Below are 23,285 nucleotides of genomic sequence, written 5' to 3'. Positions count from 1 at the left end.
CCAATTGTAGAAAATTTAGTTTCAGGTCTTTTGTTCTTTCATTTACATTTTTATAGTCATTGTGTATAGTTTTCCTGGCTCTACTTTCTTCATTTTGCATAGATTACCATAAGTCTTTCCATGCTCCTGTGTATTCATCATTTCTTTTTTGTTGTTGGAATTTCCATTTTTATGTAGGGGAAAAAATCAAACTGACGCATTTAACCCAGTTCCATAGCAAGTTCTTTAGCTTTTGTCTTTTCTAGCTTGACAATATGCGTCACTGAGTTTGGACCTTGGGCACTGCCACCCCAATGATAATGGATTTCACTTTATGTTATTTATAATTGGTCTTAATAGCTTTTACTAGCTTAGCCAGGGCTCCCTTGTCTTCAAGATTAACCTGTGTGTGCAGTCTTTTTTGTGAATTAAGCCATACAATTTGCCCTTTCCTTTGATAATATAGTAAGGAGCCCTCATTTTTTGGTACAAGGCAGGTAGAAAGAATGAGGTCCATGTCATATGCATTCTCTGTCAACTAAGTAGTAACAGCAAAGAAGACTCTGAAGATGGGTGGTCTCTTGGTAGGCATACCTCCTTGTCTGAAGCTTTCTACAAAGTCTAGAGAGCAACTTTGGTTTCTAACCTTGCTTCATTTCAGTTCTGTGCTTGTGGATCAGTTGAGTGGATTGTCTAATGATTAAAAAAACAACTGGTTTTGAACTGGTTGATTGCTGGTGGCACTTTCAAATGGTTATAAAGGATAACCTTTGATACCGCAGTCCAATGTACTGAGGCCTTATAACAAAGCAGATCAAGTCCTTTTTAGTCTGACCAAGGCTAAAGCTGTTTCTTTGTCTCCTATTTCTTTACAACAGTAGAGGTGAGGTCACCTTCTTCTCCATGGTCTTCTTTCTTTTTGCTATCTTGATGAGCAGGAAAAGAAAGAAAGATGAGAGATTTGCTTTTTATCATTTCTTAAAACATAATGATAGTCCATTATAATCATATATCACAACTTGTTTCACCGTGACCAAACCAGGCATCTTTGTTCCTAGTTCTTTTACACTACAAAAAGTGCTGCCATATTTTTCTGTCTTTGGGAGCCCTTTTTCTTTTTGTCATTGTCCTTCTTGGGAAACATACCAAGCAGTAGAAAATCTAAATGAAAGGGTGTGTACATTCTAGCCACTTTGTTTCCAGAATGGTTGGGGCAATTTATAGCTCTACCAGTACTATATTAGTGTGCTCATCTTTCCACAACCCCTTCATATTTTGTCATTTTTGCCAATTTGCTGAGCATAAAATAAAACTTCAGGTTTTTTGTTTTTGGTTTGTTTTGGTGAGGCAATTAGGGCTAAGTGACTTGCCCAGGGTCACACAACTAGTAAGTATCAAGTGTCTGAGGCCGGATTTGAACTCAGGTCCTCCTGACTCCAGGGCTGGTACTCTATCCACTGCCCCTAAACCTCAGTTATTTTGATCTTCATTTCTCTTATTGTTGGTGATTTGGAACATTCTTTCATATGGTTGTTAATAGTTCACAATTCATCTTTTGAGAACTCCTATAAAATTGTTATAAAATACTTTATCCCTTTCTTTTCCAGAGTTTTCTTTTTCTTTGACTTTGAGAATGTAGTACAGAAGATAGGAAGGGAATTTTTCCATTCTCCTCCCCAAAGGAAATAGGAATGGAGATGTGCAGGAGAAGCATGCAGTGATCAATCCATGATTGCCCGGGTAAGCCTGGTAGGGAGTTCTCTCATTTTTATTTCCTGGGTGCCTACTTCTACCATTTTATTTCTTTTTTACTGAGGACAGGTCAGAGACTAGTGACCTTGAAAATGGATGATTCCAACCTGGTAGGTTACCCTTTTGGTAACTGAGTTCAAGACTTCCGAAGTTCTAGAATTCCCAAGACATTGGGAGTAACTAAGTTTGGACGTTCGCAGTCTGGAGAGGGAAGACCATAGACTTCTTGCTAATGAACTAAAACCATGCCATGAGGAACCATGAGATCCGGACTTTGCCAGCCCTCCATGATATTGCTATGAGTTGTCCAAATAGAGCAGGTCTGAGGTGAATGAGGAGTCTTCATTTAGCAGTTCCACAAAATGCTGTTACCTTCTGGGCAAAGTCTAACAGGCTGAATGCTTTCTATTTCTATATTTCTTCATAGGTCCTGTGCTCTCATGGGTAAAATAAAGGAAGTCCCATAATCAATCTTATTGACTCTGGGACATCTTTTATTGAAATTGATAATCAATTTGATTCATAATCAAATGTCCTATCAATGAATCAGCAAGCATCTATTAAGCTCTTACTATGTGCCAGGAATTGTGTTAAGTGCTGGAAATACAAAGAATAAGTAAAAAATGGTTTCTGGCCTGAAGGAGCTTTTCATTCTAATGGGAGAGACCATATATATATACATATATACATATACATATATACATATACATATATACATATACATATACATACATACACACACACACACACACATATATATATATATAAATTGGTACATACATGATAAATACAGAGGAGACAGAAGTCAGCCTTAGAAGGGGAGGCACTAGTAGTCAGAGGGTGGAGTGGGGGAACAGAGAGGAGAGACTAAGAAATGCCTCAGGTAGGAGGTGGCATTTGAACTGAATCTAAAAGAAATCTGGGCAGTTAGGTGAGTTCAAATGTGGCCTGAGACACTTGACACTCACTAGCTGTCTGAGGCCAGATTTGAACTCAGGTCCTCCTGAATCCAGGGCCGGTGCTTTATCCACTGCACCACCTAGCCACCCCCCAGCCCTCCCTCGCTTAAATCCAGTTGACTTCAAGTCATGACATCACCTCCCAATGTCATGATCCTCTTCGTGATGGAGGACAAGCAACAACAAAAGGAGGAAGCCAGATATTCTATGAGGCAGAAGTGATAATAAGGGAGCATTCTAGGGTTAGGGGACAGAGGGTGAATACAAAGGCAAAGAGATAGGAGTTGGAGCATCCTGTGTGAGGAGCAGCAAGGAAATACAAAGAAAATACAAAGAAATAAAAATTCACCTCAGACCATCTCTATTTGGACAACTTATAGCAATATCATGGAGGGCCGACAAAGTCCGGATCTCATGGTTCCTCATGGCATGGTTTTAGTTCATTAGCAAGAAGTCTATGCTCTTCCCTCTCCAGACTGCAAACGTCCAAACTTAGTTACTCCCAATGTCTTGGGAATTCTAGAACTTCAGAAGTCTTGAACTCAGTTACCAAAAGGGTAACCTACCAGGTTGGAATCATCCATTCTCAAGGTCACTAGTCTCTGACCTGTCCTCAGTAAAAAAGAAATAAAGTGCATGGAGGGAAGAAATATGTTGGGGTTTTTTAAACTGGAACTATGGGAAGGAATCACCTTATGAAGAATTTTAAATGTCAAACAGAGGAACTTATATTTATTAATATAATAAGAAGCCATTAAGGGGGGGGAAACATGGTCAGATCTGTGCTTTAGGAAAATTAATTTTAAGGTAAGTGCCTAGCTGGGAAATGAATATCCACATGTGTGAAAACATAAAAACAAGCCATGCCTGAATTTAATTTTGGAGATGACTCTGGAGTTTTACTTCAGGATATAGGCAAAGAGCCAATGAAAGAAACTTACCTTAAGGGAATGGACCCTCAGGCTTGGACACAGGTCATGTGAGCCCAGAATCCTTAGAGGGGACCTTGGCCATGGGTCATACTACAAATAATTCTCACCTGCCTCAGTGAGCCTTGTGGGCAATTGAAGCTCATGAATATGGTAGCAACTAGAAAGAGTGACAGAGAGTTTAGAGAAGCTGGTCATGCCAAGTCATGGCATAATCAATTAAGAACTAGAAGAGATATTAGAAGTCATCTAGTCCAACTGCCTCATTTTAAAGATGAGAAAACCAATTTCCAGTGAATTTACACAACTTGACCAAGGAAACACATGAAATAGCAGAGCTGAGATTTGAACTCAGGTCCTCTGATTCCACTGTACTGCAATGTCTCTCCAAGATCTAGGGAAGCCTCTCCAGAGGAACATGACTTATGTCCCTTCCTCCTCCAGAAGTGGCCTGAAGCTCTTCATGCCCAAGGCACAACTAACCCCTCTAGTGACTGACAGTCAGAAACTTTTTCCCTCCCTTCTCTTCCTTCTTTATCCCTACTCTCTTTCCCCTCCCCCATGCTCTTGCCCCAGCTGCTAAATTTTAGGCCTGAGCCTCCCACTTGTTTGAGTTAAAAGGGGCCATAATAGAAGATCTGTTGCTTTTTGTGTTACTGGTCCATCTGATACTTTTCTAAAACCCCTCTAAGGCTCTTTTTGGAAAAAGGTAATCTGCGTATCTCTCTCTCTCTAGATAAATATATAGACACAGACATAGACATAGGCACAGACACAGACATAGATACCTACCTGTCTTAATATAGATAGCTACCCATCTATATAAAGATATGTAGATTACCCTTTTTGAAAAAAAATGAGGCAGAAGTAATGAGAGCATCCTTATATATGTATATACTTGTATGTGTTCATCCAGATAGCATATATGTATTGGTCCATGTATATATGTTATATCTATACTATATATTGTATGTGTAAACTATGTGTACTATATACATATTACCCTTTTTAAAAAATGTAGCTGTCCTAGTTCTTAATAGAAATTATGGTACTTAGAGGGGGTATTTGCAAAAGCATCAAAACAGACCAGTAACACAAAAGTCAACAGGTCTTCTATTTTGGTGCATTTTAACTTGTATAAGTGGGTAAGTATATAGTATATATAGTATATATAGGGTGACTGTCAGGCAACTAGAATATTAAACTTCTCCCAAGAGAAGTCAAAGTTTACAACATTAAGCTTAAGAAAAAAGTAGTCTAAAGTTATAATGTGAGTGCATGAAAAGGGTGGTTGGACAGGATTGGTAACTTGTCCTCAGAAGACTATAGTTTTATAGCCTCAAGAGCTCAGTTTTCCAGATCCATTAATTCAAAGAAGCTCATTATTTCTTTGTGAGTATAATAATAGTGTATATTTTGTGGGCCCTCCTTTCAAGAAGTTCAAAGCACTCTTCTGACACTGCCTCACTACATCCCTGTAAAGTACTTTTAAAAGCATAGCTTGCCTCCTTTTGGATGGATTTTTCTCCTGCCTCTAACTCTTTAAAATCCTCCAGTGTCTCTACCTAAAGTTTGAACTAAGTTCTTACTCTTGCCTATAAGTCTCCTTATAGGTCTGGTCCCTACTATTATCACTTTACTAACCAATTAAGCACCATCTGAGGATGAGGCTCTGTCCTGGGTGCTGTGGGTAATACAAAAAGTTTAGTTGGGAGATAAGACATATAGATGATCGTTTCAAGGACAATTTGAGGCAATATGTATGGTAGGACACCAAACATTAAAGATTCAGAGGAAGGAAAGAGCCCTGTGGGCTAGAATGATTATTAGCAAAGACTTCATAGAAGAACCCAGAGGTCACCTGCACATTGGGAGACAGAATGGAAGGGGAAAAGCAGTGGTTCATATGCCCAAAGGGCTATAAAACTGTGCATACCCTTTGATCCAGCAATACCATTCCTAGGTTTATATCCCAAAGACATCCCAAAAGAGAGGAAAGGACCTATTTGTACAAACTTATTGATAGCAGCTTTTTTTGTGGTGGCTAAGAATTGGAAATCAAAGGAATGCCCATCAACTGGGAAATGGCTAAACAAGCTGTGGTATATGATTGTAATGGAATATTATTGTGCTATAAGAAATGAAAAGCAGGGGGCACCATTTTCCAGTTGAGGAAAATGAGGCACAGAGAGGTTAAGTGACTTGCCCAGGATCACACAGCTTACATGTCTGAGGCCAGATTTGTACTCAGGTCTCTCTGACCCTATGTTCAGAACTCTATCCACAGTTCTACCTAACTTCCTCCTATGATTAAGGGGAGGGAGCAAGGAATTTTTTTTGTGTTAAAAAAGTGACCTTCTTATTCAAAAAAGTTGGGAACCACTAATCTGTACCATACTACAAATATACAATTTGTGGCTATAAGGTAAAGACATAGCTATTGATCATCAATCTTTTGAACCAAATGTTAGTGAACAATCCATATGTTTATGTAGCAGGATTTTAGAGAATAAAAACGGGTAAGAAATCACCTGTATAGAATGACAAATATTATCCATATAACATTTGAGCTTCTACTGAACAAAGGCCTGTTTTAAGATGGAAAAATTTACAGCTAGAAGGAATTGTAAAAATCCTCTAACCCAAGGGCCTCTTAACTGGGAGCCATGAACTTTTAAAAAAATAAATAAATTTTTATAGTGGTATTTCAATGTAAAAAAAAAAAAAAAGCAGGGGGCAGATAGGTGGCACAGTGGATAGAGCACCAGCCCTGGAGTCAGGAGTATTTGAGTTCAAATCCGGCCTCAGACACTTAACACTTAGTAGCTATGTGACCCTGGGCAAGTCACTAAATCCCAACTGCCTCACTAAAAAAAAAAAGAAAGAAAGAAATGACAAGCAGAACAATTTCCGAAAAACCTAGAAACACTTATATGAACTGATGTATAGCGAAGTGAGCAGAATCAAGAGAACACTGTGCACAGTGACAGCAATATTGTTCAGTGAACTATGAACAGCCTTAGCTATTCTCAGCAATACAATGATCTAAGGTAATCCTAAAGGACCAATGATGAAGAATACTATCCACCTTCAAAGAAAGAACTGATATTGATTGAACACGGACTGCAGCATGCTATGTTTCACTTTCATTTTTTCTTTTATTCAAGTCTTCTTGTACAAAATTACTAATATGGTGATGTTTTACATAATTGCATATGTATAACCTATATATGATTGTTTACTGCCTCAGGGAAGGGGGAAGGGAAGGAGGGAAGGAATTTACAACTCAAATTTTTAAATAAAAATATTTATTAGAAAAAAAGAGGGGCAGCTAGGTGGCGCAGTGGATAAAGCACCGGGCCTGGATTCAGGAGGACCTGAGTTCAAATCCAGCCTCAGACACTTGACACTTAACTGGCTGTGTGACCTTGGGCAAGTCACTTAACCCCAATTGCCTCACCAAAAAAAGAAAAAGAAAAAGGAAAAGCAGTGGTTCAGGAGGTAGAGTACCTGGTTTCAAATGCTGTCTCTGGTGATTCCTATTTGTATGATCTTTGACAAGTCACTTAATTTCCCTAGGTCTCAGTTTCCTCATCTGTAAAATGAGGTTTGGAGGTGGATGGGGAGAGGTACAAACCAGATCAGGTACCTTCCAATTCTTTATTTCTTTTTTTTCCCCAATTCTCAATCAATGAACCTTCAATGGAATCATAAAATCTCAGATTTAGAAAGAAATTCAAAGACAATCTACTCTAATCAATATCCAAGGAATGCCCTCTGCAGCACACATACCTAATGATTCAGGATCCCCTTGAAGACCTCCAGTGTTAGGAAACACTACCTGCTGAGTCGGTCCATTCTATTTTTTCTAACTCTTAGAATATTTTAATTTTTATGAAGCCAAAATCTGCCTCTTTGAAACTTCTGGTTTTTGCTCCTAGTCTTGCCCTATGAGACTTAGCAGAACAACTTAGAGAATCAGAGATTCAGACCTGAAAGGAACCTTAGAGATCACCTAGACCAGCACTGGGGACAGCTAGGTGGTAACAGTGGTTAGAGTTCAGGGCCTGGAATCAAGAAGACTCACCTTTCTGGGTTCAAATCTGACCTCAGACACTTATTAGGTGTGTTACCCTGGTCAAATCACTTAACTCTGTTTGCCTCAGTTTCCTCATGTATAAAATAAACTGGAGAAGGAAATGGCAAACCATTCTAGTGTTTTTGCCAAGAAAACCAAAAATGGGGTCACAAAGAATCAGACACAACAAAACAACAAAAGTCCAACCCCTACCATTTTATTTTTAATAGTATTTTATTTTTTCCCAACTGTATGTCAAGACAATTTTAGTATTCATTTTTATAAGATTTTGAGCTCCAGATTTGTCACCCTTCCTCCCTTCCCTCACTTCTTCCTAAAATTGTAATTTGATATAGGTTATATATATATGTGATTATGTAAAATATATATGCATATCAGTCACAGTTGTGAAAGAAGAAACAGTTCAAAAGGAAAAAAAACACGAAAAAATAAAGTAAGTGAAAAAAGTAGGCTTCAGTCTGCATTCAGCATCCATCAGTTCTTTTTTTTTGTTTTTTGTTTGTTTTTGCGGGGCAATGGGGGTTAAGTGACTTGCCCAGGGTCACACAGTTAGTAAGTGTCAAGTGTCTGAGGCCGGATTTGAACTCAGGTCCTCCTGAATCCAGGGCTGGTGCTTAATCCACTGCGCCACCTAGCCGCCCCCAGCATCCATCAGTTCTTTATCTAAATGTGGGTAGCATTTTCCATCATGGGTCCTTTGTCTTGGATCATTGTGTTGCTGATACTGTGTACAATGTTTTCCTGTTCTGTTCATTTCACTTTCCATCAGTTCATGCAAGTCTTTCCAGGTTTTTCTGAAATCTACCTGCTCATCATTTCTTATTGCACAATAGTATTTCATTACATTCACATGCCAGAGCTTATTCAGCCATTTCCCAATTGATGTGACATCCCCTCAATTTCCAATATTTTGCCACTGTGAAAAGAGCTGCTATAAATATTTTTGTATGTGTAGGTCCTTTCCCCTTTTTTAGGATCTCTTTGGAATATAGACCTAGTAGTGGCATTTCTGGATAGAAGTGTATTTAGTTGCTCTTTGGGGATAGTTCCAAATTGCTCTCCAGAATGGTTGGATCAGTTCACAACTCTACCAACAGATCATTAGTGTCCCAATTTTCCTACATCCTCTCTAACGTTTATCATTTTCTTTTTTTTTGTCATATTAACCAATCTGATAGGTGTGAGGTGTTACCTCAGAGTTGTTTTAATTTGAATTTCTCTAATCAGAAGTGATGTAGAGCTCTTCTTCATATGCCTATAGATAGTTTTGATTTCTTCATCTGAAAACTGCCTGTTCATATCCTTTGACCATGCATCAGTTGGGGAATTGCTTGAATTCTTATAAATTTGACTCAGTTCCCTATATATTTAAGAAATGAGTTCTTCATTGTACACAGTATCATCAACATTGAGTGTTGATCTACTGTGATGGACTATATTCTTCTCACCAATGCAATGGCACAGAAGAGTTCCAGGGAACTTGTGATGGAAGAGGATCTCCAAATCCAAGAAAAAAAAAAAAAGAACTGCGAAGTATAGATGCTGAATGAACCATACTATTTCTTGTGGTTTTGATGCTGTTGTTTTTTTCTATTTTGAGGTTTTTCATCATTGCTCTGATTTTTTCTCTTATAACATGACTAATGCAGAAATATGTTTAATGTTATTATGTATGTATATATATATATATATATATATAAAACCTATATCAGATTACCTGCTGTCTAGGGGAGGGGGAAGGGAGGGGAGGGAGAGAGAAAAATCTGAAATTGTAAAGCTTGTATAAACAAAAGTTGAGAACTATCTTTACATGTAACGGGGAAAAAATAAAATACTTTATTAATTAAAAAAATTAAAAATAAAAAAAAGAAATGAGTTCTTTATCAGAGACACTTGATATAAAAATTGTTTCCCAGCTTTCTGCTTTCCTTCTGATTTTGGTTACATTGGTTTTGTTTGTGCAAAACCTTTTTAATTTAATATAATCAGAATTATTTATTTTACATTTTGTAATGCTCTCCATCTCTTGTTTGGTCATGAATTCTTCCCTTCTCCATAGATTTAATAGGTAGACTATTCCTTGCTCTTCTAATTTGCTTATGGAATCACCCTTTATGTCTAAATTATGTACCCAATTTTACCTTATCTTGGCAAAAAGTGTGAGATTTTGGTCTATATCTAGTGTGTACCCTATTGTTTTCCAGTTTTTCTAGCAGTTTTTTGTAAAACAGTGAGGTCTTATCCAGATGCTGGGTTCTTTGGGTTTATCAAACACTAAATTACTGTGGTCATTTACTACTGTGTCTTGTGCACCAAATCTATTCCACTACTCCATCACTCTATTTCTTAGCCAGTACCAGCTAGTTTTGATGATTACTGCTTTATAATATACTTTGAGATCTGCTATTGCTAGGCCTCCTTATTTTTTATTAATTCCCTTGATATTCTTGACCACTTGTTCTTCCAGATGGATTTTGATGTTTTTTTTCTAGTTCTATCAAATAGTTTTTTGGTAGTTTGATTGGTATGACACTGAATAAGTAAATTAGGTTAGGCAGAATTGTCATTTTTATTATATTAGCTCAGCCTAACCCATGAGCAATTGATAGTTTTCCAATTGTTTAGATCTGATTTTATTTGTGTGAAACCTGCCATTTTAAAGATGAATAACCAGATACATTTTCCAGAGAAGTTAAGTAACTTGCCCAGGCTCATATGAATAGCAAATAACAGAGCTGAGATTTGAGCCCAGGAACTCAGATTTCAAATTGGATGCTCTTCCCACCGAACCATGCTGGATCTCATGCTGTTTGTTTTTAAAATAATACTATTTAAGTAAACACAATTAGCATGTCAATTACAAAACCCTCCATACTTGATTTATTTGAACTAATAAAAGGGAGAAAAAATGTCAAATAAAGCTGTTAATTTGAGTTAATGTTCTATGACAATTCCTCTTCTAAGTGTTATTCTTTCAAATATTTAAAAACAGATATTAAATCATATATCCTGAGGTTGCTCTTTCTCAGGCTAAATATTTCCAATTTCTTCAACTTATCCATGTGTATTGGTGAGTACCTTCATTACACTGGTGATACTCTTGTGGGGATGAGTTTGGTTTGGTAAAATGTAGCACCCATAATGTATATGATAATGCCAATTAATATAGCTAAGACTACAGTGTGCCTCATTTTGGACTTTGCATTTCTATTAATACCTAATAATACCTAAGATGAAGAGATAAGATTAGACCAGACAGATCCCCAGGCTCTCCATCCTACACAAAAGACAAGGAAATTATTTTTCTTTCTTTCTTTTTTTTTTTAAGTGAGGCAATTGGGGTTAAGTGACTTGCCCATGGTCACACAGCTAGTAAGTGTTAAGTGTCTGAGGCCGGATTTGAACTCAGGTACTCCTGACTCCAGGGCCAGTGCTCTATGTACTGCGCCATCTAGCTGCCCCTAGACAAGGAAATTCTGAAGAAATTTTCAGAGTACAAAATTTGGTCCTTCAGTTTACCCAAGGATTTTTTTTTTCTCTTTTTTGGTGAGGCACTTGGGGTTAAGCGAGTTGCCCAGGATCACACAGCTAGTAAGTGGTAAGTGTCTGAGGCCAGATTTGAACTCAGGTACTCCTGAATCCAGGGCCAGTGCTCTATCCACTACGCCATCTAGCTGCCTCCTTACCCAAGGATTTTTTTAGTGTTGTTGAATCTGAGTAAAAGCTCATAACGTGCTTAAACTTATGAACAACTGATTTCAAATGTGGCCTATCATACCTCCTAGCTATGTGACCCTGGGCAAGTCACTTACCCTGTATACCTCCATTTCCTCATCTGTAAAATGGAGATAATAATATCACCTACCTTCCACAGTTGTGAAGATAAAATGAAATAACATTTGTAAAGTTCTTTGCAAACCTTATAGCAGCATATCAATGTCATTATCATTATCATTATTTTTTATGATTATGCAAGGATATATAGAGTTTTGAGACCTGAGAGGAAATTTAGGCATCCACAAGGTTGGACTGAAATGTACCTTATTCTTTTCCAAATGAAAGAGTGGTGGGAGCCAGCTGTTCTATTAGCCCTCAAGATTCTAATCATCCTAATTTATCTTGCCTCTGGAGCATCTATCCCCATGAAAAAGGTGCTCAGTGACCTGGGATCATAGTAATTTTAATTTGTCTGATCAAATAAATGGATGGAAGTCTGAATCTGAGGACAGAATTGGTATAACTGGCTTATTTATTAATTCAATCAGCATTTTATCAGTCATCTACTATATATGTGTGTGTGTGTGTGTGCACATAGGTATATAAGTGCATAATCATCATAACTAACTGTGCTTTATTATCTCATTTGATCCTTACAACAACCCTGGGAGGTAAGTGCTATTATTTCCCCCATTTTATAGATGAGGAAACTGAAACAAACAGAGGTTAAGTGACTTGCCTAAAGTCACACAGCTAGGAACTATCTAAGTAAGACTAAATTTGACCCCAGGTCTTCCTGACTCCAGATCCAGCACTCTGTCTCCTGTACCACTAGCTACCCCCAAGGTATATGTATATACATATGTAATAGGTGTTTGATAAATGGTTATGTTATATATTTATATGTGTTTGCTAGGCATATACACATGTATAATAGGTGCTAGATAAGTGCTTATTGGATTAGTAAAATATTCTATACTTTTATTCTATTATATGTGTAAATGTTACTTAGAGGTAAACCCAAGAAACAGCAAAAAAAAGTCACTTCTTAAAAGAAATTTATGATCAGTGAAAGGGTCAGACATACAAAAGCAAATACAAGAGAAATGAGGTAGGGGAAAGGAGCACAATGTGTAATTAGAATCTGTGTAAATAATATATAGAGCTGAGTGATAACCCTATGTACATTTATGGGGAGACCTCTCTGCTATAGAAACCTGCAGCCAAAGTTGCCTCCAGAGCCTTTAGCAGGTATAGCCTCAACACCTCAATCTTTTTTTTTTTTAATTTTACTGAGGCAATTGGGGTCAAGTGACTTGTCCAGGGTCACACAGCTAGTAAGTGTTAAGTGTCTGAGGCCGGATTTGAACTCAGGTCCTCCTGAATCCACGGCCATTGCTCTATCCACTGCACCACCTAGCTGCCCCCAACACCTCAATCTTAATGAAGAACAGAAAACTCCAGAACTTGGGACACAGCTGAAAGCAACACTCAACCTCAACAAGTTCAAAGTCAAAATACGCACCCAAATGGGCTTCTGTTTGCCTCCGTGGCTTCTCCAACTGGTGTAGGGGATGAGTGTTTAGGTTTATTCACCGTGTCTCTCTTTTAGGGACCCAGGGACTTCCCCCCGACACACAACTTGAATAAAAAGGAATGGTGTCTCCAGTGTTTTCAAAACTTCTTTCCAAATCTATCATGGAGACACCATCATAAGCCACAGAACTCAGAATTAATGGTCACCAAGTTTTCATTCTGATCAAAGGGAATAAAAGTGATAGCAATAAGGCCAGTAAGTAGTGGGAGGGCAGGGAACAGTTTGCTTAGATAAAACCACCTTCTGCTTGTTTTGCTGGCTAGTTTAAAGTTCTTTTTTTGGGTGGGAGGGGAAAATTGGGGTTAAGGAAGATGCCCAGGATCACACAGCTACTAAGGTATCAAGGTCACATTTGAACTCAGGTCCTTCTGACTCCAGGGCTGGTGCTCTATCCACTGCATCACCTAGCTGTCCCTTTAAAACTTTTCCAGCTACAGAAGACTGGAGAGACAGAAATCTGGACTGTTAACAAGGAGGCTGCTTACACCTTCTTTTAGATCAAAGTGGAAGGAAAGAAGGTGTCAGCAACTCTGTGCTAGTGTCAGTCTCATCAGCCCACACTTTCAGTTCTCCAAAATCTCTCTGGTTGACCCCATAGCTCCACTCACCACTGTCCTAGAACAAAAGGCTTCAAGAATCTCAGATCAAGGGCCCGTAGGGAAGAGTCAGCACATTTCTCAAACACCTTAACTAAACCCTGTCCACAATCTACTCCAACCACATGGCTCAGAAAGATAGGTTCTCTCCATCTCTTACTAAGCATCCTGTTCTAATGCCAAGTTCCAATATCATGTCTCTTGAGACCTTTGAGTAAAACTCTGATGGTTGTAATAGGCGCCCTCCTCCCTTCCCCTAGCATCCTGAGACCCTGTGATGATACTATTTAAGTATCTACTACAGAGTATTTTTCAAAGCACCATTGTTGTTGAGTTGTTTTCAGTTATGTCAGGCTCTTCTTGACCCCTTTTTGGGGTTTTCTTGGCAAAGATGTTGGAGTTGTTTGCCATTCCTTCCTCCAGCTCATTTTACAGATGAGGAAACTGAAGTAAATGGTTAAGTGACTTGCCCAGGGTCACATAGCTAGTATGTTTGAGACTGGATTTGAACTCAGATCTTCCTAAGTCCAGGTCAGTAGATGCAGTTTGGAAAAGACAGAATTCATACCCTTGAAGAGTTTTCATTCTAATAGGAGAAGACACAAATACAGACAATTATAATACCCAACAAGTGAATTAGAGTCATAAAACAAGTGCTAAGAAAATTCTGAGGGAAAATGAATTGTGGCATGTGAATACTTGCATGAACTGTGATGCAGAGTAAAGTGAGCAGAACAAGCAGAACAATTTATTTTTTAAATAATAAACATTTTTATTTAAAGTTTTGAGTTCTAAATTCTATTCCCCCTTACCTGAAAATATAGAGAAGAGAGATCCAGAAAGATAATCACGAATATAATGTTATAGTTGCTGGCTACTATATATACATGTATGTATGTATGTATGTATGCAAATATAAATCCTGTAGGTGTATGTCTTTCCAAAGGCATCTCACCATAAAAAGTGTGTCCCCCTTTTTCAGGAAGATTAATTTTTAAAAAATATTTCCCCCCCAATTACATGTTTTTAAAAATAATAATAAACATTTTATTTTAAGTTTTGAGTTCCAAATTCTATTCCTCCTTCCCCCACTCGCTTTTCTCCTCCCTGAGGTGGTAAGCAATCAGATATAGGTTATACATGTGTAATCATGTAAAACATCCTATTAGTCATTTTGTATAAGAAGACTTGAATTAAAGGAAAAAAATGAAAGAAAGCGAAAAATAGCATGCCTCAGTCTGTGTTCAATCAATATCAGTTCTTTCTTTGGAGGTGGATAGTATGCTTTATCATTAGTCCATTGGGATTGTCTTGGATCATTGTATTGTTGATGATAGTTAAATCATTCATAGTTCTACATCAAACAATATTGTTGTCTCTGTGCACAAAACATTCTCCTGGTTCTGCTCACTTCACTATGCATCAGTTCATACAAGTCCTTCCAGGCTTTTCTGAAATCATCCTGTTTGTCATTTCTTATAGCATAATAATATTCCATCAACATCATATACCACAGCTTGTTTAGCCATTCCCCAATGGATGGGCATTCCTTTAATTTCCAATTCTTAGACACCACAAAAAGAGCTGCTATAAATATTTTTGTACAAATAGGTGTTTTTCTGTTTTTTGGAATGTCTTTGGGATATAAACCTAGCAGTGGTATTGCTGTATCAAAGGGTATGAACAATTTAGTTGCTCTTTGGGGATAGTTCCAAATTGCTCTCCAGAATGGTTGGATCAGTTCACAACTCCACCAACAGTGGATTAGAGTCCCAATTATCCCACATCTCCTTCAACATCCAATATTTTCCTTTCTTGTTATATTTGCCACCCTAAGAGGTGTGAGGTGATACCTCAAAGTTGTTTTAATTTGCATCTCTGATCAGTACAGATTTAGAGTATTTTTCATGTGACTATAAATAACTTTGATTTGTCTGAAAACCGCCTGTTCATATCCTTTGACCATTTATTAATTGGGAAATGACTTGTATTTTTATAAATTTGACTTAATTCTCTATATATTTGAGAAATGAGGGCTTTATCAGAGACTTTTTTTTCAAAAATTCTTTTCCAGTTTTCTGCTTTCCTTATAATCTAAGTTATATTAGTTTTATTTGTGCAAAAGGTTTTTAATTTTATATAATCAAATTTATCTATTTTACATTTTGTATTGCTCTCTATATTGTCTTTATTATCTTTTTATTTTCCTTTTTTTTGCAGGACAATGAGGGTTACGTGACTTGCCCAGGGTCACACAGCTAGTAAGGGTCAAGTGTCTGAGGCCAGATTTGAACTCAGGTCCTCCTGAATCCAGGGAGGGTGCTTTATCCACTGCGCCACCTAGCTGCCCTCTATATTTTCTTTGGTTCTAAATTCTTCCTGTCCATAAATCTAACAGATTATTCTATGCTCTCTTAATTTGCTTATAGTATCACCCTTTATATGTAAATCATGTACCCATTTTGACCTTATTTTAGTATATAGTGTGAGATGTTGGTCTATACCTAGTTTTTGCCATCCTCTTTCAGGAGAACAATTTATATGATGACCACAATAATGTAAAGGAAACCAACTTTGAAAGACTTCAGAACACTGATCAATGCAGTGACCAATAGAACTTCAGAATGTATGATAAAACACACTTTCCATTTCTTGGCAAAGAAGTAAGGTCAGAAGGAAACATGATTATAGACTGCATTGATTTGTTTTGTTTGACTATATCTATTAGGAAAAAAAGTTTCTATTGGCAGGGTATGGATAAGGAAAGTTGAGGGGGCATGAGAGTGTTGCAAGAGAAGAAAAAAGGGAAAAGAGCATTAATGAGACTTTTGTTTTGTTTTTGCAGGGTAATGGGGGTTAAGTGACTTGCCCAAGGTCACACAGCTAGTAAGTGTCAAGTGTCTGAGGTGGGATTTGAACTCAGGAACTCCTGAATCCAGGGCTGGTGCTCTATCCACTGCGCCACCTAGCTGCCCTCCATTCTTACTTGTATAAGTACTATAATCCTCCATTAAGCTGTAAAGTCCTGAAAGTCAGTTATTGCCAGTGCTGATTTTCACCTTAGACAAATGGTGCCTCCTACCTTGCACACAGAAGGGGGTTATAAAATGTTTGTGAACTGAGTCAAATCGCAGTGGATAGAGCACCGGCCCTGGATTCAGGAGTTCCTGAGTTCAAATCCAACCTCAGACACTTGACACTTACTAGCTGTGTGACCTTGGGCAAGTCACTTAACCCTCATTGCCTGGCCAAAAAACAAAAACAAAAACAAAAACCCCAAACTAAACCAACCAACCAAACAAAAACCACATAGAAGGAAAGGAGGTTCAAAGGGGAGTTGTGGTAGGCTACACCTCATTCAGACTGTGCTCCAGGTCCTTAGTTGGACTGAAATGAGACATGCACAGTTAACAAAAGGTTTATTTATCCTTAGCATGGAAAGGATATTCAGCAATTATATAGCACTGGTTTAGGTAGATATGACACCCCTCATCTCCACATGGAAATTTCTGGTCAGCAGGATGTGTTGGGTGTAGTAACTCACACAAGCATGGGGCATCCACCAAGTTTTAAAGGCATCAACTCCTCATGGGCTCGTCTCTTATGCCCTAGGTAATTGGGAAGCTTTACCCCCACCCCAGACCAATGAAATGTCAAGGGTAGCTTCTCTAACTTTTTTTTGGGGGGGGGAGCTATCTAAGCCTACACAGCAATGAGAAATTGTCTTATTTCTTAATAATAAGAAATTATAATATAATTACATTACCTACCATTCTATTATATTTGCATACTATAATCTATTTAGCCATTCTTCAGTTGATAAGTACTTCTTTAATTTCCAGTTCTTTGCTATAATAAAAAAGTTGCTACTAATGTTTCATACATATAGGCTACCTATCTTTTCCAAGAAAAATGCTTATTTTCCATCACTTTAAATATTTTTGTTGTTAGTACACTTCTCTGCCCAATTTTTCCATTTTCCTTTAACATATGAAGACTAAAAAAGGGATATGAGATACAAACAATGGTCTTACAATATCAATTACAGAAGGAAAATTCTTTTTGCTTTTGTATGTTATACAGATAGCTGTCTGTCCTAATATCAGTTGAGCAGTCTAAATTACTGCCTAATTCTTAGTTTGTGATCCACCGTGTCTACAAAAGATTCCTTTTTTGAGGTAGAGAAAGGAGAGTCGAGGTACAGTATTGATAATAGAGCAGAATTTTAGAATAAGTTTTTGCTTTGATTTCATCTTGTTTTTTTCAAGAAACAAAAATCTGTTTTCTCTCCTTCCATCCCTACCCCACATTGGGGGAGGGGGGGAAGAAGAAGGAAACCCTTGTAACAAATAAAGCACAATACATTTGAAAAAGAGGCTTTGCAGCAACATTTGTGTTCCCATGGAAGCACAGAATTGAGCCCAATAAATCACAACCCACTTTTCCTGCTATCTTTTAAATGTTTGTCTTATTTTTATTATGAACTCAACAAACACAAACATTTCAAAATGTAAAGAACAGCAAAAATAGGATTGCACATAAAAGTATGAACTTTTGTTAAATACTTCTATTTCAAAGGTATATATTAAGTTTAACATAGTAGTAACAAAATTGTCATTTGTTAACATCGCATTTTTAAAAAAAAATCTGAAGCCTTTAGGAATAAGTAACATTTTTTTTTTTAGGATTTCGCATCTGGCCTGTAGATGGTACTGTAGTTATTTCTAGGATTTTCCTTCCCTTTATTGATTTAGGACAAAGGTTAGAGGCCTGAGGGCTCGAATTCTCATAGGAACTGATAGAGAAATAGCCCCGACTTGAGGTAGGTCTGTTAACTGGCTGATACTATCGATGGACCCAGTGCTTAAGCAGAAGAAATTAGGAGATAATTGGAGTGCTATGTCAGATCTGTAACTAGTGAGAAACATTTCCTAAGGTAGACAGAGCTACCTGGCAGCTTTTAGTACCTGAAGCTGGAGTTTGTGATCGGAACTATTGAAACAGAAATATGTTGGGAGACCCTGTATATGACTGGAACAGAGGCAGGAGAAAACATCTGCATAAGAAGATATCCCCTGGTCTGGCAAAGTGACTCCAGGGTTCTGAACTTTGAAGGGGAAGCCAAAGTTCCAACTACACAAGGAGAAAACTTGAGTGTTTCTTTTTTGTTTTTTTACATTTTATTTTGATTGACTTTTTGTTTTTACATCATATGCATTGTCGAATATATCACTCCTATCCCTTTACCAGCAAGGCATTGGTTGTAACAAAGTATATTTTTAAAAAAAAACAAAGAAAGAAGATCCATGAAACTAATCGATATGTTGAGCATGTGTGACAGCACATATGACATTCTATGCCCAGAGTCCCTGCCTTTGCAATGAAATGAGGAAGGAACATTTTCCCTTCTCTTCTCCCTCTCATCTCCCTTTTCTCTGAGGTCATTATAATTGCACGTTATTTATTTTTTTAAAATGTTTTCTATTTAGAGTTGAGGCTAATGAAAAGGGCAATGGAATAATAGATGGAAGGTATAAGCAGGCATAGTGTTTTCCTGGTTCTACTTTATTACCTCTGCATCAGCTGCTATGTCTTCTCATACTTCATAATTGTCAACATTTATTAAGTACCTACTACATGCCAGGCACTATGCTAAAAATTCTCTGAATTTATTATGTTCTTTTTTATAACACATTAATATTCCCTTATGTTCAGGTACCACAACTTGTTTAGCCATTTCATAACCAAAGAGCATCTACTTTGTTCCAAGTTTTCTGTTACCACAAAAAGTGCTGCTATGAATATTTTGGTTGTTATAGGAGATATATATGTGTATGTAAGCATATACATATACACACACATATACACATACAGTATGTTTGTATGTATGTATGTATGTATGTATATACATATATACATACCCATGGTAGATAGTTATGTGTGTGTATGTATATATGTGTATATATATATACTGTGGAAGTTTATTTTGATTTGGGGACCCTACCTTTAGGTTGAGATTAGAAAGCCGTAGGCCCTCAGGGTCTCTTCTGTGTGGGAGGGGCTGGTGCCCCTCTTCTTCAGCTTCAGCTGAGCCAAAAAGCCCTGTAGGCTGTACAAGATATCAGGTCAGACAGCTGGGGGAAAAAAAAGCCCCCAGCTCCCTCCGACCTGAGCGGAGCTATCTTTCAGATAGCCTGTGCTGAGGCACGTGAGGCTGAGCACACCCTGCCCCCCCAGCCGCAGCCCTGACTGGCAGATTAGCTTGGTCTGTGGGGGTGCAGGAAGCCCCAGGATTTGAATGGAGAGAAGAAAAGGTATATATAGACCTGGGAGTTAGATTAGAGGGGAGCTGAGCAGGGGGACGAGATGAACAGTAACGCAGGACTAGGAGCAAGGAGGAAAGGCCAAGATTAGAGGGGTGGCAAAGGCGGCAGAGGACAGACTGACGGAGCAGACAGATAGAAGGTCAGTGAGAGAGAAACACAGGGGTTCAGCGGTGGCAGTAAGGAGAGAAAAATTAGAAGCAGGGGGATTTACAAAGTGAAAGGGTCTCAGAGTTAGAATAAAGTGTAATGTGCCCTGAGGCAGGAGGTGGCTAAAGCCCTTATTGTATTCAAAAGTTTGAGGCACAGCAGGTGGGAAAGAGACACACAGCAATGCAGTCAGGTTGTACATCTTATTTCCCTGTATTCTTAATTTTAAATAGTATCTCATAAATAAATTCTGCTTTGATTATTTAGTTGGGAGGTTTCTTAATATTTTGCTTGTCGATTTGTGAGTGGAGCAGTGTGGTGGAACTTTATAAACGGCCCATATTAAATTAAACGTAGTCAGCCAAATAGTCAAAAGACCCCAGATTAGTCCTCCACAGTTTAGTGCCCCCAAAATTAGGCCCAATCATTCAAAAATATTTCCACATTTGAATGGTGACTGCGGCAGGACTTACAGCCCAATTATAATTTTCCCAAACCTATAATTTTTCATATAATTATAATTATAATTTTTCATAAATCCAATTGTATAATTTTCCAGATTAGATATACTTATTAATAATTAATTATTTTTTGTACAATACCCATGTAAGATGCATGCGTACTGTCTAAATATACAGACACAGCTTGAGGGCAGCATGAATAAATAAGATCGGAGGTCTGAGCAAATTTGTTACCCACAGGACAAGCATTTCAGTGAAAAGCACAGTGAAAAGAGGTAGTAGCTGGTTTCTGAATAGAATGTTAAAGGGTTTGGGTTGTGAGGGATAGGGAACAGGATTTGAATAATGACAGCAAAGGAGTCAGAATCACTGGGTTGGGGAGGATGGGAATTTGTTAATTGCTGATGAATGAATTCAGGTGTTGGGCTATTAATATCACTAAGGGCTTCTACCTCTGGGTAGTGCTCTCTGGTGTTAAGCAGCTCAAGCAGAAGATGAGGGATGGAAGGTAATAGAATGGTGTTTTTCTTTCATCCTTTCAGATAGGCCAGGTCAGAGGATAGGTGAATGAGCAGGAAGAAGCCTGTCTCCTACAGACAGAAAGGGTCCCCTGCGATCCAGAACAGTTCAGTCTAGGACAGGCATGAATTCTGTCTCCTGGCAAGTAGGAAGAGGCCAGCCTAGGACACTAGCATGTGATGAAATTACATCTTTCCATGTGGATGTTCATATTTTGTGAGTATTATTTTGAAATTGTTTGATAATGCCATCATAGAATGCACATTGGAGTCAAATAGTCCACCTCCACTCACTCTTAACAGGTGAAAGAACTGAGAGAGCTTCATATTCTTTGGCAATATTGATGTTGGCTTTGTATTAGTTCTCTTAAAATCATAAGATCATAAATCAAGAACTTGAAGGGACCTCTAAGGTCCCTTAGAGATTAGTGCTTTCACAATGATAGGTAATTGTTTCATTTTTAATTTACTTAAAAAATAAGCGGTGCTGGTTCCTTTTGTTTTTACATCACAGTTACTTCCACATGTTTTCTTTCACTCCCATCTCTAGCCAATGTGCTTAGAAAGAAAAGCAGCTAAACAAAAGTAAACCACAGAGTGATCACATTCTGGTAGTGTATACAGTGTTCTACACCCAGAGTCCCCTACTTCGATGTTGAAAGGAAGGAAGGAAGTTTCATTATGAAATGTTTCCATAGGAACTGCCAGTACTGTGTCATTTTAACCCCAGTAAAAGGGCATTTTTTGGCTCCAAGGGTAGCTAATTGCTATTCCTTGTGGTCAGGGACTGTCTTTCTGTCTCTAGCACCTAGCACAGTCACTGGAATATAGTAAATTCTTGTTGACTGATTAAAGACAGGGGGAGTAGCCAGTAGCATAGGAGCTAGCCCAACAAGTGACTGATAATTTCTGATAAGGAACCCTGCCTAGAGCCTGGAAAGCAACAGATGGGAGCTGAGTGCTGGATGATTGAAAATGTGCCTGTAGGATACTGCCTTTCATCTGCCCCAGCTTCTTAATACAGGTGCAAATCCCTAAGATCCTGACTGCTGAGAGGACCAACCTGTTACATGTGCATTTTTAGAAGGTGGATATAAACACTACAAAACCTTGCTATGACTAATGATTACTTGGGTATGCCTAGTTCTGGTGTAACTAGGTATCAATTAATCAGCTAAGGCAGCAGATTAAACTTTTTGGTGACATGTTTACAATAATTTCCTAGTGAAACTATCTGAATACTGATGCTTCATTAAAATATATTTTGACATTTGGATTTTCTTTGGCATTTTGCTTGGATTTTTCAACATAAAGTAAATTAGTATTCCAATAATAATTTAGTAACATTACTAAATTATGGTTTTATATAATTTTGTATAATTTAATATTTGTATTATTTATTAACAAATAGATTTTAAATACATAACTAGAATTTAAAACTTACTAATAATAATTATAATAATTTCATATCTTCACAAATCAAAAGGGTTTTGAATAAACACCTACTATACAGGGATATGGGGATATAAAGTATATGAAAAGCTCTTGACTTCAAAAAAAAATTCCAAGCTAAATGGCTTCGTAAGAGAAAACAATGAAACAGTGAGTTTTCCAGCCTCACAAGACATTACTTCCCTCCCATACTCTGAGATCCAGCCATATTGGCCTTCTCTCTGGTCCACACGGCATTCTAGGCCTTTGCACTGGTCATCCTTAATGCCTGCAATGCACTCCTTTTTTACCTCCACCTCATAGAGTCCCTCTCTTTGTTTAATAGGTAGCACAAGCACCAACTTCTACTCAAAGACTTTCCTGATTTTCCCAATCGCTACTGCCCCTCTTCCTAAACTACCTTGTATTTAACTTTGTAGATATCTGTATTTCATTTCATATTTATGCTATATATATGTATATATAATATACAGTTATATATTTGTATGTATGTGTGTGTGTATATTGTTATTTCCCTCATTAGAATGTAAGTTCCTGGGGCAGCTAGGTGGCGCAGTGGATAGAGTACTGGCCCTGGAGTCAGGAGTACCTGAGTTCAAATCTGGCCTCAGACACTTAACACTTACTAGCTGTGTGACCCTGGGCAAGTCACTTAACCCCAATTGCCTCACTAAAAAAAAAAAAAAAAAAAGAATGTAAGTTCCTCTTGAGTAGGGATTACTTCATTCTATTTGTATCCCCAATACTTAGCAC

The 23,285-nt window shown here is 37.8% G+C and overlaps 1 pseudogene; it reads right to left on the bottom strand.

The window, feature by feature from the left end:
* Positions 1-200: 200 nt before the first annotated feature.
* LOC122749194 lies at positions 201-3,116 on the bottom strand (annotated as a pseudogene).
* Between the last annotated feature and the right edge of the window lie 20,169 nt (positions 3,117-23,285).

The sequence above is a fragment of the Dromiciops gliroides genome, chromosome 1, assembly GCF_019393635.1.
Source record: "Dromiciops gliroides isolate mDroGli1 chromosome 1, mDroGli1.pri, whole genome shotgun sequence".
In the NCBI taxonomy this organism is placed as follows: Eukaryota; Metazoa; Chordata; class Mammalia; order Microbiotheria; family Microbiotheriidae; genus Dromiciops; species Dromiciops gliroides.
This window is presented reverse-complemented; position numbering and strand designations above follow the sequence as displayed.